This window comes from Anas platyrhynchos, chromosome 9, assembly GCF_047663525.1.
Source record: "Anas platyrhynchos isolate ZD024472 breed Pekin duck chromosome 9, IASCAAS_PekinDuck_T2T, whole genome shotgun sequence".
Lineage (NCBI taxonomy): Eukaryota > Metazoa > Chordata > Aves > Anseriformes > Anatidae > Anas > Anas platyrhynchos.
In genome coordinates, this window is record NC_092595.1 from 13600358 (window position 1) to 13618724 (window position 18367).

The following is an 18367-nucleotide window of genomic DNA, read 5'->3' on the forward strand; positions in this document are numbered from 1 at the left end:
TGCCCTGCTCTCTCCTGCACATCAACACCCCTCCTGTCTGGCTTGCCTGAGCTCAGGAAATGTTGCCCAGTGCTCGGGCAGCCAGCTGGTTAAGCAAGGTTATTTGCCTTGGGTGGTGCGTGCCTCCTTGCACTGGCTTCCCAGCTGTGGAGTGTTTTATGGCGCTGTGGCATTTAGTTAATGTTTGTAGAGGATGAAGTGGTAAACATTTTAAACTACACTTTTGTCTTTGCAACGGAGTGAGTGCTTTCCCCTCTGACAGTGCAAACTTGACTTTTGTCTAAGATTAACGGCAAGGATGCTTTGTGTGTTTTAATGCTGCTTTACCTCAGCTTGAACAACCAACTGTTATTATTACTACTTTAACATTTCTAACCAAATGTCACCTGTACTCCTTAAGCTTGTCATGATAATGAAAACTTAGTTGATTTAGTGATTAACTGAGCTGATTTAATTATCTTGGGTAAATAATATTATATGCTAATGTAAGGTAATTTATTTCTTTCTAATCTCTTAGAACCCTATATGCGGCAATCAGATTCTTTAAATATTTACTGAAGTACTTAGATGTAATAAATCGGATAAAATTACCCGTGAGTGACATTATGCTACTGCCAGCGTGAGTTCCTTCTCTGCCATGTAGAGAGGAGATGGGGAAAACGCTCCTGCTGTGCTACAGGCGCAGGGAAAATGATTCTGGAGGTGCTCCCAGGCCCTCTGCCACTATCACGGTAATCTGTGATCTGAGTTTGCCCTTGCAGCTGGAGGCTGGGGAAGCAGTCCCTGCCGCAGACCTGCCTTCGTCCCGCAGGCACAGCAGGGGTGGCCGCAGGAGGAGCAGCTCTGGTGAGGGCGATGTGAAGGTGATGCGAGGCAGTGGGGTGCTGCAGTGAGGATCTCCTTGTGGAGGCTCCTTTGGGAGGTCAGACTGAGCCTCAGCTTTGTGTCTGGCCCTGCTGCCCCGCTGGCTGCCCTCCCTTCCCCAAACACACTGGCACAGCGTGCATTTGCACCCACGTGCTGTATGATGGTGTCTTGTAGTTTAGTGCTGTGGACGTTTATAAAGAAAATGAAATACTTACTGCTTTAATACAAGCTGGCCTTAAGAGTCTCGTAAAAATTCTGTATTGATTCAGCTCTTTACTAAACTATTATATAAAACTGCTATAAAGTTCCATAAAGTTTCTAATTACAGGGAAGCCTGTATAAGTCTGTATCTGTTTTTTACTGCCTCTTGAATGCAGCCATTGAAAACAGCATAGACATCCCGTTACGCACAGGACTGCATCCCTTGGACATGTCCTGAGGTGGGTTTTTGTGAGCAACTCCACTTACAGCTTCTTTGAACAGAACTCGGGTGGGCGCTGGGTTGGATGTGAAGTGAAGCGAGCTGCTGGAGGTTGCTCTGCCCTCCGCAGCTGCTGCTGAGCTGCCGTGATGCTCCGAGCACTGCACACAGGCGCTGACGTGAGCAGCCGGCTGCCTTAACTCTGGGGCTGAACATCTGAAACATTGATGTGACATCCACAGGTAGTTCAAAGAACGGTGTCAGAAGTTGCCAGGTTTTACTCATTTCGTAAGCAGCGTATTCTTAGAAGTACCAAAAGTCGTATGAATGTATTTAATGGTCTGAGTCAGTAGCAAACTCCCAAATAGGACAGGTGTTTGAAGTGTCTCTTTTCTCAAGAAAAGGGTAAGCATATTAAAAACGCTTAGTTGCCTTGCATTTTCCATAGTGTATGTGCTAGCTGTTTTTTCATTCTTTTCTTTTTAATGCTGAGATGCCTGTATTTTTCTCCTACTGAAAAAAAAAAAAAAAAAAAAAAGAATAAATCTGACCTACCATAAGTATTGAGTAGCAGGTTAGCTCAAGTAAGCAGAGAATACTGACAGCAATCTGACTACCTGCTTGTGTAAATGAAACACACCTCTAAATCTTCTTGATAGGCATGGGGAAAACTAGAGGGGAAAACAAAAAAAGGTTGAATAATGATAAAGATTCCTATAATGAATAAAATGACTGGAAAGTAGGACTGGAGTTGAGATAAGCTAAAATCAAGACATTGTTAGTATCTATTTGAGAATACTGTACTTAAAAGAAGCCCTAAAATGCAATGGTTGTACCACTAAACTCTTCAGATATTTTCATGGTTTACCAAACACAGGAAACACCTCCGACAGGGGTGCACCAGCAGGATGTTGAGGTTTCTTTAACTGCTGACTAAGTACTGGTATGAACAGCGGAGTTTGTGCACTACTACTACCATTAGATGACAGTCTCTTAAACTGTTCGTGGTCTGTGCCGTCAGCCTGACCACTGGGGTTGTGAGCATTAGGCACTGCTTTATTGCCCTTGCAAAACGTGAGCTGGGATTTGTACTCATGATGCTCAGGATTCGTCAACAGGTGAGGTGGGAGCATAGTCAGCATGAGGCAAAAGGGAGCTCTGTAAAGCATGGGAAATGGTCAATGCCAGTAACTGAGCTCTCAGCCCATGAGCATCACTTGTAGCCTAGCACTGTAGTGAGAGCTTCTGAAAAATGATAGGAATAGCAATAGGCATCACGGTTCTTCACGCGTTGAATATATGTACCTCTACAGCTCTGGCCAGTCGCTTGACACAGCTGGGCGTGCTGAAAACAAAACCACTTTTCAGCAATGTTTGCAGGAAATTTACACTTGTGGGCACCTGTTTTGGGGGCCTACCAGCTGGTTCTCACCACGAAATCTTTACAGCTGCCACTTATCCTATTCTTCTTGGGTGCATCTTATTTTTAATTGCTTCAGAGTTGACCTCGGCAGACTTCGGGCAAGTGTAGGCAGCATTCGGGCTTTCGAAATGCTTGCCTGCACAACCTTCCATGTGCCAGGTCCCAGGAAAATGTGAGTTTGGGTGGCTGTGAAAGCTGGCAGAGGTCTGAGCTTGGGCGAGGGGCAGCAGCAGCTGCAAAATGAGCAGAAATGTCAGCATAGGTGGGACTGTTAGGAGCCTGTTAGGAGGCTGTTGTGCTCCTCAGGTAGGGAGTGGGGAGTCTGGCAGAGGACAAAGGAGGTTGTAAAGAGCGAAGGTGTAAAAGTGAAAGGGTGTTGTGGGTGAGAAGCGAGACAGGAAGGTGTTGGGGAAAGAGGGGAGTGGGAGACACGGGGCACGAGTAGTGAGGGTCTTGGGTGTATGGGATGGGAGAGGCTTTGGAGTAGATGACTGTGAGCTTTCAGATTTACTGAGAAAAAGGATGGAGGTGGACTGGGGTTGGAGTGAATTTGGAACAAGGGTTCAGGGGACCGAACTTCTGCCCTGGGAAGAGCAGAGGAGCTGCAGGCTCTGGGAGTGGGCTCTGGCAGAGAGCTCTGGGCACTACAAGGAGCTGTGGCCCTGCAGCGTCTGTACCCAGGATGCTGGCTTGGGAGCAGGAGGGGGGCACACTCATGGTCCTCTCCATCCCAGTCCCCATATTGCTTTCACTGACATGGTCAGAGCCTCTTCTGGGTCAGGCCCCAGTCTTCAGGTTAGGATTGTGCCATTTAAACGTTCAGGCTTTCACTCACATATAAGGGCTGCTCTTACACCTAGGCCCTTTAGGTTAATATGTAGTAGACCTTTGCATCCATGTTTCATTTTTTCTGAGCCCCTGAAAAATAGACAAAAACAGGTTAATTCACCTTAGTGCTAGACTGCCTAAAGCTTTCAGATACAGGGTGAAATAACAGCATGAAGAGAGTCTGGCTCCTGTTAGGAGTTACAAGCTGAATTCACAAAACGGTGATGGGAACTGAAAAGCTTTCTCTTTTATCCCTGGGAAGGGTGTGTGTTTTCCAGTCCAGATGGCACATGTTTTGAATTGAGGGAGACAAAAGCAAGCATTAGAAAATCTTTTAGACACAAGTAAAACACCAAGCTATTGTCTTTGCAACATCCTGCACGTAAAACACCTGATATGAAACACAAAATGTCAGCTATAAGAGAAGGTATTCGGCAAAATGAAATGCTTTTCTCTTCCCTTTCCTCTCACTTGTAACTTGCATCAAAATTGGGCCAGATCTCATGGTTTGGTCTCTGCAGAACCTCCATCCAGCTGACAGAAGCAGCCGTGCTGTTCCCTGTTCTCCAGCAATTCGGCAGGCAGGGCGCTTGCTTAGGATTCAGAATACCAGGATTCAGTTGTTGCTTTGCTTGTGCTGCATGGATTTGTAAGTTTGGGCTACTCTGGACTGTGTAGGGACCCTCAAGCCTTTCCATTCAAGCTGTTCTACTTTGCTTGACATAATTAAATATTAATTGGGCCAGACTGAGCAAGTAAATGACTTTTTTATAGCCTGGCAACTAGGCCACTCACCCAGGAGAAGGAAAACTCAAGTTGTAGCAATCATATTTTACAATTAGAAGCATAAAGCTGTATTTAAGTGCATGAATATTTGTTAGATTTTTTGAAAGCATTTTCCATGGTGTCTGTTCAAACTGCACTAAGAACTTCTGAGGACCAGTCCTGCTTATTTGGATGTCTAAAGTAAGGCCTTGTGTGCTGACGTTTAGAATCCCATTTGAAACAAAGCAAAACAAAAGCAAAAGCTGTCATACATCACTGAGCCAACTTTGAAGAATCTGAGACCCAATCTCAGCTAGGTCTCATGATTCCCTGTGAATGTGGCTTTCCAAGAAAATACACTGAGTGGCTGCAAATCCCTGCCTTGGTACCCAGCCTGAAACAAGAGGGCTGCTGTTTCAGAAAGCCTCCCTGGAAGCACATTTCCAGACCAGCCTTTTGTTTCATAAACTTCCACAATAAAAAAAATCATAGTTTCCTACAAGATTCAAGCCTACATTTCCTGCTAGTAGAAGTAACTGCCCAGTGGATTAAGGTAGATTTCCCAAGGGGGTCCCTGCTTGTGCTGGGCAATGGTGGGGCCAAACCCACAAGCCACAGAACAGGGGAAGCCCATCACCCTCAGAGGGACTGCACTGACTTCTCTGTTGCTCCACACGAGCAGAGGTTGTAGCCCATGTGGATGGGTCCTGCCTTGTCCTGTGTGCGAGCCGACAGAGGTCATTGCCACACTCAGGTTTGTTGCAGTTAACCCATGCTTACACGGGTTAAATCATGCCAAATCATTCTAAGCATTTCATAAATTTAGTTCTTAAACTGTAGGTTTTTTTTGTTTATTTTGTTTTGTTTTTAAACTTTCAGTATCTTTTGTCTCCAAAACATTTATATTCATTCGATTGGTTTGTTCTAAAATTAAATTATCAATTACTTCTTCACTGACAAATATTTTTGCTTCTAATGAAATACATAAAAACATAACTCCTCTGGTTATTCTAAAATGTTTACAGTAGGTGAAAGAAGATGATATTTTTGTTTGTGAAATTAAATTCTATGATGTCTGCCTGTCTTTTTAAATTAGAAACCTGTGATCCTTGAAAGAGAGGGGATCATGTTCTTCACTCTCAAAAATTAACTGCTATTCGTACAGAATTTCTAGGCATTTTCAAGTATCCTGTGAATGTATCACAGCCTTTGGATTTCTTATTGTAAAAATCTGACAGTAAAAATAATGTTTAGTCCAAGTTATTCTTAGTATTTGAGAAATGTGCAGCCCAGAATCAAATGAGATGTTAACTTTATGATTTCTCTCTTTAATAAAACGCACCGTGCTTAAATAGAATTAGGGAAGGTCTGTGCAGACAAAATGATATGTCCGGCTTTTTTTCTTTTGTTACGGAGGTTCTTCATAAAATATTCACAAGACATACCTGAATAATTTACATTGCCTTAATTCACTGGGCAGGATAGTTAAGGTAAAAAAGACCACAGTCATTCAGGCAACAGAAAGCCACCCTCTTTGAATAGCAGACTTTGTGTGTGTCTGAACGTATATATCTACATCTTAATGTTGCCTCATACTTGTTTGTTCTTTGTAGGTGGTTTCCAATTTTAAGATGCTAGATTGATAGCAGAATTATTTGCTGTTTAATAAACTCTGGACTGTTTCAACTGAAGTCAGTGGAAAAAGAGCCTTTGGCATTTTACATCCTTGCCTCACGTTAAAGTGAAGGGTCACAGAGGAATGTACTCTTGACCCTGAAGGAGAAAAGCCTATACATTTTCTCAGCTATTCTCACGGTGATTCATGACAACGCAGAGAGCTCACTACAATATGGTTTTCAGACAGTCATATAATAAAATATATAGCTCATAATCTTCAGCTCTATAAACATAGGTCACTACCTTGTGGGAGCTCCCATGATTTAAGTCTGTGAAAATACTGCTGTGTATTGCAGATCTGACATAGCCCTTATTGGGATTTTTTCCAGAGGACAGTCCCTTTCCGCAGAGGTGAAGAGCGAGATTATCCGTGCAATAGCATCCAAACAGTGGAGGATGGTTCTGAACCCCCTCAGGAAAGCTCACTGTATGGTTTGTAGTTAACACAGACACATGGATGCTAATGTACGTGTACTCATGCTGAGCCTTATATTTCTTTGCAAATCTGGTTATCAAAATGCTGGCTGCTGCCGCAAGAACAAAGTAGGAGCAGTGTTAAAATCTGAAATTTTAAATTAAGACCTTAAAAAAATAAACTCTGTGTTGCTTAATGCTTGCCAAGCTAGTAGATGTGTGAAAACAAGGCTATAAACTTTCATTTATGCTGAAATACTGCAGTGTTTCCACAAAAATGCAGGTGTTAATGTTGTAGCACATGCTTCCCGGTGCAATCAGCTCTACAACGTGTATTTGACAAATTTGACATTTGATATTCAATATGAAAGCAGTGGCTAGCACTGTCTCCTTGCAGCCAAGGGTGTGCTTTGAGAATATCTGTGCAGCTCTGTCTTGTAATCTTCATTGAAATACATGGGGATATGTTGTGACATATTCCAAAAAGGTGGTAATACTTTGCCTAAAATGTGGACTTCTAAATAAAGCCATAGCATACTTGTTAATGCTGCAAAGGTTTTGTTGTCCAATTCATATTGTTGAATAAAATATGTGAATATAGACAGATGCAAAATCAACCCAGAAACAGGTTTCTCTTTATCAGAATTGTCCTATTATTGTGAATATATCTACAGAAAATATTTTGACAGCGAATGAATGTATTATGTTAGTTCAAGTGTTATATTTCAGATAAGAAAAGTTTATTAAAAATATTCTTTCTTGATGCCATCAACATAATTAAAGAAGAAAACAATAAAAATTACATTGTAATTTCTCTGTGAAAAGTAATAACCCAGAACTTTGTCTGACATCTAAATTAGATTATTACAAGAAATTGCACATAAATTAAAGCCAGCCCTTCGGGCTTCCTACCCATAAGAGCTTGGAACAAATCATTTCTCTTTCGTAAGTCACAAGTGATTTAAAGACAGGTAAAAACTTCAGTCCATCTCCCATCTTCTTGAGGTCCTTTCAGCTTTCTGAAAAGTAATTTCTGGTTTTCCAGAAGGTGAACCTCAGAGTGTTCATCACAGTGGATGCGAAACTGAATCAATTAGAATTGGGGGGGCAGGGCTGGTTGGTTGGTTGGTTTTTTTGTTTTTTTTCTTCTTTTTTTTTTTTTTTTCCAGCATGCAGCTTCTGTGTCACCTTGTTTTGGAAGAAAGTAATACAACACATCCATAGTGGCTGAAATTGCTCATTTCCATTGGCTCATGTGAACTATTCTTCTTTTAAAGCGGAAGGTCAAGGCCAGCGTCTTCACAGCTCGGTACCCTGGTGCTGTATTTGTGGTGCTCGTGGCAGAATCCGTGCAGGGGAGCTGAACACCATAAACCTGGGTGCAGCTGCAGCACGCAAGCAAGGTGCCTGGGCTCTGTGCATGGGATGTGGAGAGATGCTGGGCAGCGGGGTTTGTAGGCAAAGCCACTACCTTGCACCAGGTATGTCGGTATGGTTGAGCAGGGGGTAACCCTCTTCTGCTGGATGTCATGTCAGGATTCGGAGGAGTCTGTCTTGAATGTAGCCATAGGGAATGCCATGCTCAGGAGCATGTGCTGAACAGGGGCTGGTGCCTGAACAGGAGCGGGTAAGCAGTGGTGTGCCTGCTGCTGTGCCACCGTGTTCATGCCAGCACCCTTCATCTGTTCCCAGACAGGAATCCTGCTCTTCAAAAGTGCTGAGCACCCAAGAATTCATGATTATTTCGGCAGGAGCTGCACAATATGTGATTGGGAAGTGGGAATTCTGAGCTCCTGTTGCCTTCTCTGGCAAGTGATGGTAGCTGTTGGTGTAGCTGCTCGTTTATGCAAGCAAAGAGTTCATCTTCCTACCATTCTCCTAGTACCCAAGGAGCCTCTCCCATCCATTAGCAGCAGGGAATGCCATTTCTCTCTGCTTCCTGCTTTTCTGGCAGCTACAGACTAACAACTCTCCCACTAATAGTCCCTCTGTTCCAGAGATGAGCGTTTTAAGCATGTGAAAACAGCATTTCTCAACTTGTTTTGATGGAATTTTATTTGTCAAGTTTATGGAGAGCTTTATCAAGTCAGATGCTGTGAAACTCCTTCCAAAATCTTCTTTAACTCTTCTTGAGAAAAATTGGGGATTTTCTCATCACCCATGATATTCTTTCTCTCCACACATCATTACAGGTACTTCAGCCTTCCTCTTCTGTAACAGTGAGTACACTGTAGAATAAAATTACCTGTGTAATCTCTCTGCTGTGATACAGCTATCTTATTCTATTAAAAAAGTCAGCTTTTTTAAATAGAGTTGGCTCCCCCGTGTACCTCCGGGGGGATCGATGGGGTGGTGGGGGCTGCAGTTGCTCTGGGAGTTCTAGTGGGAGCGTCTGAGCAGGGGATGGGAGTGCCTCTACCTGTAGGTGTGCCAATGGCTTTTCTGAAAGCATGGGCCGAATCCAGAGCTTCTGGAAATCAGATATATTCTTTAGGTGTGTGCAAACACTTGAGAGCTTTGTTCAAACCTATCAGATAGCAAGAAACGTCTGTAGGGAGCAGAGGTGCTGAGGACTACAGCAGTGATGCAGCAAACTGTGCTCCATCCTCCCTTCTTCGTCTCCCTGGAGTACGTGATCCTGGTCCCTGCAGTGTTGAACGATGAGCAGTGACAGTGTGAGGAATGACGTGTCTTTCCTCAGCAGTGGGATAATTAGGCCCTGGGCATAAAGCCTAACACACTGCCACCCTCCCCAAGCCAGGGCAGGCAAAGCAGTGAGGGTCTTACCAGAGGAAATAACGTTACATGGAGACTACACAGAGCAGTGGCTGTCTGCGTAGTATAGCAAAAAATACTTGGAAACATTTAATTAAAATGAATGTAATGGCTCGATTTAAGCTGTTATTCCAGAATTTAAATGCCAGTTACCAATGCATTACATGCACAGTAATCACCGCATAAATAAATAAATTTGTTGTTCTAATCTGTAACTACAGTAAAGCTGCACGTTCAGTAGAATTGTGCTGGGGGCCGTAGCTTTCAACAGTTATTGCAAGAGCTCTCATCTGTTAAATCTTCTTGTTACAGTTGTATTTTTACTGTTGTTCGCAGGTCAAGAAAGAGGTTTGTTTTAGTTTTCCGAGCACCTCCTGGAACTATGGAGATGAAAAAAGTAGGAGCCAAAATTTTATTGTTCGAGTTGATAATCCTAGTTAGCTTAAAAAGGCCACTGTCAGGATTTTCAGCTGGGGAAGTTAATTTAAACTTAATGATTTTGATTAGGAAAGGAAAGCAAAACCATTTGGATTCATTGTTGAGTCCACTACAGGGCTTTGCAGAAATTCATTCTTGCTTCTTGGTGCTGGAGAAAACACCTCAGCAGAGCAGACACTGTCTGCCCGGTCTGGCATCGTGTCTCCTAGTGGTCAGCACCCTATGTGTCAGAAGGTACCTGTATATGTGCTATACATCGCGGTATAGAAACTTTCACTATCGGGCAAGATTTTGTTCTCAAGACAGAGCAAGTTACTCAGAACACCTGGAGATAAGTTTCATGTATTGTCACAGAAATGAATGTGTGAAGGGAAGACAAAACTTCCATGTCTGTGAAATACTATCTGTAAAAGCTGCATTTAAGAAAGCAATTCAAGAATTAAGCACTTCTGAATAAAGGCCTCAATTCCATAACCAGTGCTAATGGTGCCAAAATTAGAAGTCCTGTGAAGTCCTCTCTGCTTATCTGTCTTTTACATTAGGCATAGATTTTTTCAAGGATTCATTTTTTCCTTTGGGATGTAAAATTTATGATGAAATTGCTGCGAAACATTACATTATCAAAACTTTAATGAATTGCTTCCTGTTACTCATTAACCTTGCAGGTTTTTCTTTAACTCCGAAATAAGCAGTAGGCACAAACCACTTCTGTTGATTCAAGATGCTGTGACACCTTGACACAGATGAAAATTAACCTAGTAAACTCCACTTGGGTCAGAAAAATGTTCCGATTTTTAATTTAGTGAACCTTTAGTGAGAGACTTGCCTGTGGACATCAAGGAATAAAATGAAAGTGAATAAAAGGTTCAGTGGTAAAAATCCCCAAGAAATGGCTTGAAGTATGGAATATCTGACTTTAAAGAAATGCAAAGCCAAGTTAGCAGGTGTTTTCTGTGCAGTGGTCTCTGACAGACACTCTTCCCGAGGCATTCCCTGAGACCATCTCCACGAACGCCCAGTGCCACAGCATTCACAGAGACCCACCTGCTGCGAAAACTGCAAGACTGCAGTCTTAAAGAAGTGGGCTTGAGTGATGGCTCCCTCTCACAAAACAGAGGTTCAGTGCTTTTAAATGTACTGGGGTGAGAACTCTGCCAGATACGGGTGTTAGAAGAGTGAGTGAGCACATTTTATGGGTCCGGAGAGGAATGGGGTCACTTAACTCTTTTGGCTACATGAGCTCCTTCAGCATATCTCTGAGCTGCAGCCCAAGCACTGGTTGTGCTTTGTTTCTCCTCGTGCTTTCTTTGTGGTGCTTGTTTGAGTATTTGCTGATGCACTCTGTGAAATTAATTTGAGAAATAGACTGAAGACATCAGATGTCATACGTGTTCTTCCCCAACACAGATGATCAGTGCATCTGATGTGCGGTACGCTTGATAGACTTCACTGAGTCCTTTCTTGAATGCTAATTAATTCTTAAATGGCAAAAGACCTTTGGGGAGGTTGTTTCAGCCTTTTAGCACAGACTGTAAATTTGGGGAGAGAAGGGAGGGTAACATAAACTGTTTGCATGTACACGAAAAGGTTGTTTAAAGAAATAGTCAAAGGCATTATCTGAAGCTAAGAATTGTTTTATTGCTGAGATTTTAAAGAGAAGGTGCAGAACCAGATATCCCCGTTGGTCACCCTGCCTGCCTGTGCCCCTGGCAGGAGCATGGGTGCCGGGCTTGGTGCAGGCAGCCCCCGGCTGCCAGCAGGTGCTCAGCTGTGCCCGCACCCTGCAGGTGCTTTGCGCAGGTCAGAGGAGGGCAGGGACTGGGGCTGCTTCATCCCCTGCCCTGCAGCCTCCACTCCTGGGAGCTACCTCTGCGTGGGGAGGGATGAACCAAGACTTTGATCAGGTGTAATTCCAAAAGGCCTTGTAATTGATCTCGAGCGAGGCTGTGAGAGCATCCCAAATCCAATTCCAGTTACTGTGCTGTGCCCACCTAAATCCCCACTGACATGTTATTTGGATATTGTGCTCCCTTATAGATTCTCCATAAACTGCCAAGCGAGGCTGCTGTGTGCAGTTAAATTGCTATATTGCAGCACAGAATCTGCTCCTGCATGGCCATATACAATTCTGTACAAAGTTTGGTTTTTATCAGGAGAGATTGTCTACATTTTTATGATTGCATGAGTGCCTAGTCTGGGCATCTTCCTTAACTTTACTTTGTCTTCTACCGAAGAAGCAATATATAACACTTATTGGTTGTCCATTGTGATCGATTGTGAGTGTGACTCAGAGTGATGTAGATATTTTTTTTAATTTTAATTCTGTGCAGTTTTCCATCCAAGAACAGATTAGTCTCGAAGAACAGGTGTGCTGGAAGTGAAGCACTTGAATTTGAGGTGATTGGGAAGTGGTGCTTTATTGTTTGAGCTCTTTCGTGTCTCTTCTCTACCTTGGCAGTGTGCTTTTCCTTGAAGGCTTATCAGCATCTTAACAAGTTTGTATCCTTGTGTTTTGCTCCAAACCAGTTTCTTTTCAGTTACTGATATTGATCTGATAAGTGCCAAGGAGAGATTTCAGAGTGCTATTACAGTACATAGTGTCTGGCTGTTCTGAAATCTTTTGTCCTACCTTAGATGAGAAAGACTTCACCGAAGTAGATATCATGTCATCATCATATATATAAATATAACAGAAGCTCTTACATCATACACTGGGTCTTAGACTGGATATAATCCAGGTCTGAAAGAAAAGTCCTTATCTGGCAGAAAGCAAACAATGAAATTCCTTGGGCTATCCTTGAGAAAGCAAGAAGCAAGAGACCAAATGAAGAAGGTGAACAGCTTTAATAAAATTCAGTATTATTCCTGTGATTTATTCAAGACTTAGCAAGCAACTATCCAGGCTTAATGGCATTAACTGGTATTATAACAAGAGGGGACGCTTCACAGACACAGAGGGGAATTGGAAGTATGCAAGGTTAAGTGAAACAATGCTGCTAGTAATAAGCCGCTGGAACTAGACTGTCATTCTTCCTCGACTTGTAGATCCTGGTATCACGTCAGTTGTCCATATGCTGCTCTCGTCAGCTGCGATAAAAAGGAGGTGTGAAAAAGATGGACAAGAGGGTTGTACATTTAAATCAAATCTACTAAATACTGTAAATGTAGGTTGTGACACGCCACAGATTATGTATCATATGTCATGGCATATCATTTTACTGCCAAATGGTGTGGTACAGACTAATGCAATACGAAATGGCACAGACGAACTACAAGCGCCATTTGATGTGGAAAGATACATTTAAAGAGATGAAGCCCCTGCGTATGATGACTTTTTAGCAGGACATCCAGCCTGCTTGTGCCTGGAGTTGTGAAGTTGTTGGACTTCTACCATTTTGGATTCCTGAGGCTCCCTGTTTCATGCCTATTGGCCTCTCTTGGTCTGTTTTGTGGCTGGATATCAGTGCTCTGCATCACTGGCCTCAGGGTGACAAGTTTCACCTGAGTGCCAAAGGCTACTTGTGATCCATTACCACAGTTACAATTGATGTACAGACTTTTCTCTCTGTAGATTTTTTTTTCCCCACTTTTCCAAGCTCTTGAAAAATAGGACAGTAGCCAGTGTTTGCTGTGGGATCACTCCCACCTCTTCCCAACCAGAAATTTATCTGTCTTCTACGCTTCATGGCTTTCTTTCCATCCCGTAACTGCAGGCAGTTGGGTTTTCCAGAAAGCAGCAGTGGAAGCAAAGCAGGTGATGTATGATACAGCTCCACATGTAGTGGCAGAGGCTGTTTCACTGAGCACTTCCAGAATCAAGGAGGATGCTCCTTCTGTTTCAGAACTGCAGGACAAGATTAGGAGAGCCTAATGCATATCAGTCTACCTAAGGTGCTAAGCAGCAATTTGTGTAATTGGGGACTGAAGGTGATTTCAGGAATGCAGCGTGCTAAGACAGGAAATTTCTCATCTCCTCATCTGTATATTCACCCCAACACCATTCAAAAAAAAAAAAAAAAAAAAGTAGGAGCCTCTTTAAGAGGATTCTCAACCATTTTACTTAAACAGCAGCAAAAAGAGCCTGTAAAGACAAATTGCTATGTGTTACCTTGTAGGTAGCTGATTTCATTGCCAGGCTGTTTTTCTTGGTCTGGTACTTCAGGGAGCAAGAGCTGCAAGCACCACAGATGTTCTGTCATGTCTCTCTTGAGCAGCCATGGTATCTAAAAGGAACAAGACCACAGTGACATGTCCCAAAACAAACGTAACCAAATCCTGTAAAGTTGAATGAGGGCTCGTGTTTTTCTTCTGTATACTTCAGGCCAGAAGCTAGATCAAGACTCCTCGTCATACAAAGGATTGCTAAACATTTGGGCAGAGTGACCGTCACCTGAGCAGAATAATTCAGTGTATTTTTTGTGTGTGAAGGAGATTGTTGTAAAAACAGTCAGATCAACAGTACTAATGCACAAAATGTGGTACAAGTGGCATGGGTGTCTCTGAGTCACCACAAGCACTGCATTAGATGATCTCTACTGGAGGGTAGTTTTAGGTGGAGGGAGGGAGGGGAGCAAGTCTTGTTGCTTAAAGAAAAAGTTCAAAGACTTCCACTGAAGTTTGGGGACAGAGTGAAGTGTTCCTGAATTATTAATTCCTACTCTGAGTAGAGGAAATTTATGTGTTGCTCACAACTTAGAAAATATTTATCTCCTTGGCTAACAGTGAATTCTAGTAAGATAAAGCCTAGGCTCTGTTGGCATGAAGATGGGAGCAGTTTTCCAGTTTTAAGATATTCCTTCATACCTGATGCTTCCCTTAAAATTTGTTCTTAAACTCCTGCATCATTAACATGCAGTTAATCATTTGGCAACAAATTTAGCAGCCATCTGTCGTTTTGCATATTTTGTAATCTAATAACAGTTGCAGCCATTGGAAGAGACTATTTGCCAATGAATCTGAGATAATACGATGGTGTCAGTTCATTCCAGGCACAAAACAAACAGAGACTGCACTTTCATCCTCGAGGAACCTTTCAAGTGCATCCAAGAATTCCACAGGGCAAATGCCAAGTCTCTGCATCTGTGTCTCCAAGCTATACTCAGAATTTCTTCCATTTCTTTTTGCCTCTAGGGATTCAGCAGCCACAGTGTGTCTGAACTGATTGCTTACCACCAGAATCATCTGTGTTTTGGGCATCTTTGATATCTCTACAGCTCGTCCCTCACAGCAACATCTGAGGTAAGATGCTAATTAAGCACTGTTGCTTTGTCTCTTGGAGGTTAGTATTCTTGGACTTCTGTGGCCTCTGCTTTGAGACTTCTGAGTAATGTCAAGGACAGAGCAAATTACTTGCAACTTCTTGTCAGCTGTGTTCCTTTTCAAAAGTTTAATTAGCAGAGAATAACACAGTTTGAACTACATGTAGCCAAACCAAAAGCCAGCTCCTGCAAAACACTTAACTTGTCAGTAGTAAGGCTCTTAGGACTGTATCTTTTTTGGAGTTATACAAGCTTAAGACAGTTAGTAGAACTCCACAATCAATGAGTCCCAAAACTGCTTTTACACACACCTGCAGATAAGCTAAAAACATAGAACATCTGGTGCATGTGGGTATGTATATATAAAATGAGCTGGTTTAATATTTCCTTTGTGTTGGGTGCTGCTATGTGGGCTAAACCAACATAATGTTAGTAGTATGCTTTAGAACTAAATCAGTCTGAAAGTGTGTTTATTTCTTTGTTCCTGGAGACTTTTAAGCCATTCTGTAGGACTCGAACTTCCTGGCATAGGGACCACATATTTTTATTGTTATCTTGTGATGCAGAAGAGGCTACTGTTTGAAACCCTTCAAGTGTTCACAGACCTCAGTGAAGCTAGTAGGAAAAGTTTAAAATAGCTAAAAGGAAGTGTTTCTTTACACTGGTGGTATATTTCTGGAGCTTGCTGCCACAGGAGTTTGTAGAATTAGAAAGTACAAGCAGGGTCAAAAAGGGATTAGACAAATTCACAGGCCAAAGGTTCATACATGTAGATGGATACCAAGAGGACTGGGCAAGGAAGTAACTTAAAACACCCTTGATGCAACAGCTTTGGTGGAGTACAAATTAAGTGGGGTGCAGAGGACAACTAGGCTCACGTGCCCTCTTTAAATAGCTTATCCTGTCACCACTACAGACAGCATCATGGATTGGGTGAGCCATCAGGTCTCTCTAGGAGGGCAGTTCCTAGGGCCTCATGTTCTTCCTATAACTTGCACTTGAGTAGTGCAGGTTGCTTGGCTCTACAGGTCCAGTCCCTGTTAATTCCAGAGGCAGAAGTGGACAGTTTCTGGAGCTCTCTTGCTGGCATTAGTAGCACAGGCTGTTTCTGAGCAGAGAGAATCAGAAGAACAGAGTCTATCAGCTAGACTCTGTAGGGAAAATGGCTACCTTGACTTTTCCAGGGGAGCTATGTTTCATAATGCAAATAGCAAAGAGTCATTTCTCGCTGAGCCTCTTACTTGCAGAGTAATACATCTCTGGCATTTCCATTAGATCACTGTCCTTCCCAGCGCTGTTCTTTGGCTGAGTTGCTTGGCTTCAGTGTGAGGTGAGCATGGATTGGAGTGGCGTTTGGCTAACGTGCTCTGAAACACTCAGTTCATCTCAAAGTGCTTGTAAGTACTGGCTGTTTTTACAGTCACTCTTTTTTTTTGGAATTAACAGGACAAATCAAGGGCAGTAAATGACAAAGCAAAATGCTTTTTTTTCCTCATGTAGATAATACACTCATAATTTGTGAGACTTAACCTATCGGATTATTTTTCCCTACTTGAACCCATTCACTGCTGCAAAATACTGTTTGCTTTGAATGGGAATCTGCTTTTTGTGTACCCCTCGCTTCATCCTGTGTATACAGTGATATACAACTCTGCTGTCTTTTTCACCGAGCTTATGCAGTCAGAAATCTCTGTTTATGGTCAGATTGTCAGCTGACAGACACGTGCTGCTTTGGCTCCAATGAAGCTATATTGACATTCTTTGGCTAAAGAGAGCTGGGGCAGTATCTCTGAGAACACAATGTAAAGTGCGTCATATTTCTTTTGCTGGTTCAATGCTTGGAAGACGTCCAGCAAAAAACAATGTGAATTAAAAATGGAAACTATTTCTCCATCCCTCTCTGCATGCTGGTTTACGGATTACATGAATTAACTGGGCATGCCTTTTTCTTAGCATAATGCAAACACCTCTCCACAAGCAACCTAGTGTTAAAATATGTATAGTTAAAATGTGAAAATCAGTGTTTTTCTAGCCTTCTTATGACCCTGTCACTGTAGCTGAATGTACTCTCTCTGACAGAGTACCTTTTAGTTGACTGTACCCCAGTAAAACTCTCACAGGCTTTCGGTTCTTTCCATTAGCTTGCTTACTGATTGAATTGATTTCATCATATGTAAGGTACAGATCGAAGGCATCTCAGCACATAGAACACACAATGCAGACCATTAAGAAGTGCAAAAGAAAAGCTAGCCAGTTCATACACAAACTCAGTATAATAAAACTAAGAGAATCTGGCAGAGAGGCAAGCCTAGTAACTGTCAAGGGAAACCACTTCGGTAGTAAACGGGAACATCAGATATTCAGAAAGTACTGCTTCTAAAGCCTATTTAGGCACAGAGCATTCTTGTCACACTTTGCAACAGCCATGATTAAAAACTATTTGAGGGTTAAAGTGTTTTCTGGTATTTATCAGTGGGTCATTAACCTTAACAATATCAACATTTCAATTGTCAGCAAGATTAAAAAAAACACATTATAGCAAAATGAGCACATTGTACATAGAGATACTCGAGTGCTGATGAATTACTAGCTCCGCTCAGATACAAACTTCAATATGGTGCAGCTATCAGTGCAGAGAAAAATAAAGGATGAATTAATTGCTATGTCACACCTAATGCTGAAGAGCTAGAGGCAAACTAAATGAGATGCTTTAGCACATGGAGAGACTTACAAGTTTTATTCACAAGGGAAAAAAAAGTGTACATCGGCTTGTAGTTTCTGTAGGTGCCAACAGCGACAGTGCAGAGAAAAGCATGCCTCAGGAATGACGTCTGTGGACCCAGGCTCTGATTTAGGTATGCAGGAGAGAAGGAGCCCAGGCAAGGAGGAGGCTGATTCCATGCACAGGACAAAGCAGAGAAATTCAGAGACAGGGCAGTGGGTGTGAAATAAGAGCGGATCTGACCAGCAACACCTACCACATCTGAATACGTGTTCGTGTGATTCCAGATGAAGATAACCCAAAGGACCATCTGGGCCTCTAAATTTTGGGGTTGGAATCAAGTGCATGAAGTGCAGAATTTAGGGCCCATCTGGCAGGCGTTGCTAATTGTCACCTGGCAATGCATTGTGTGTATCGTGTGCTGAAACCTGCTGTTTCAGCAGTAGGCACACAACTCCTCTCGGAGGAACAGTCTCCTCATTTCAAAGCCTGTTAGGGTGCTTTCAGGTGAATATAATGTAATTGAAGGCTTGGAGGGAGGAGGATGTAGAGAGAGAGGAGTTTGGGATAGGAAGGATAAAGCTTCACAGGGTGGTTCTGCGGAAAGGGGAAGCTGAACCTTGCAGTGACAGGATCTTTACCATCTCTCTGTGGCAGAATCAGGAAGGGTTTGGCTGGAAGGAATGCTTTAGGAAGGAGCTCTTTCCTACACCATGGGTCACATCTCCAATTGCCACTTGCTGTCACCAGAGGCCTTCTATGTGAGGGACTCTCTAATA

At 42.7% G+C, this 18367-nt stretch overlaps 1 protein-coding gene across 1 annotated transcript in view; it reads left to right on the plus strand.

The window, feature by feature from the left end:
* GPC1 (glypican 1) overlaps positions 1 to 18367 on the plus strand; it is a 287237-nt gene that overhangs the window by 26429 nt on the left and 242441 nt on the right. Inside the window, exon 2 of the mRNA XM_072042424.1 lies at positions 14739 to 14846. The gene's annotated coding sequence lies outside the window, so the exon portion shown is untranslated. The remainder of the gene's footprint in view (positions 1 to 14738; positions 14847 to 18367) is intronic.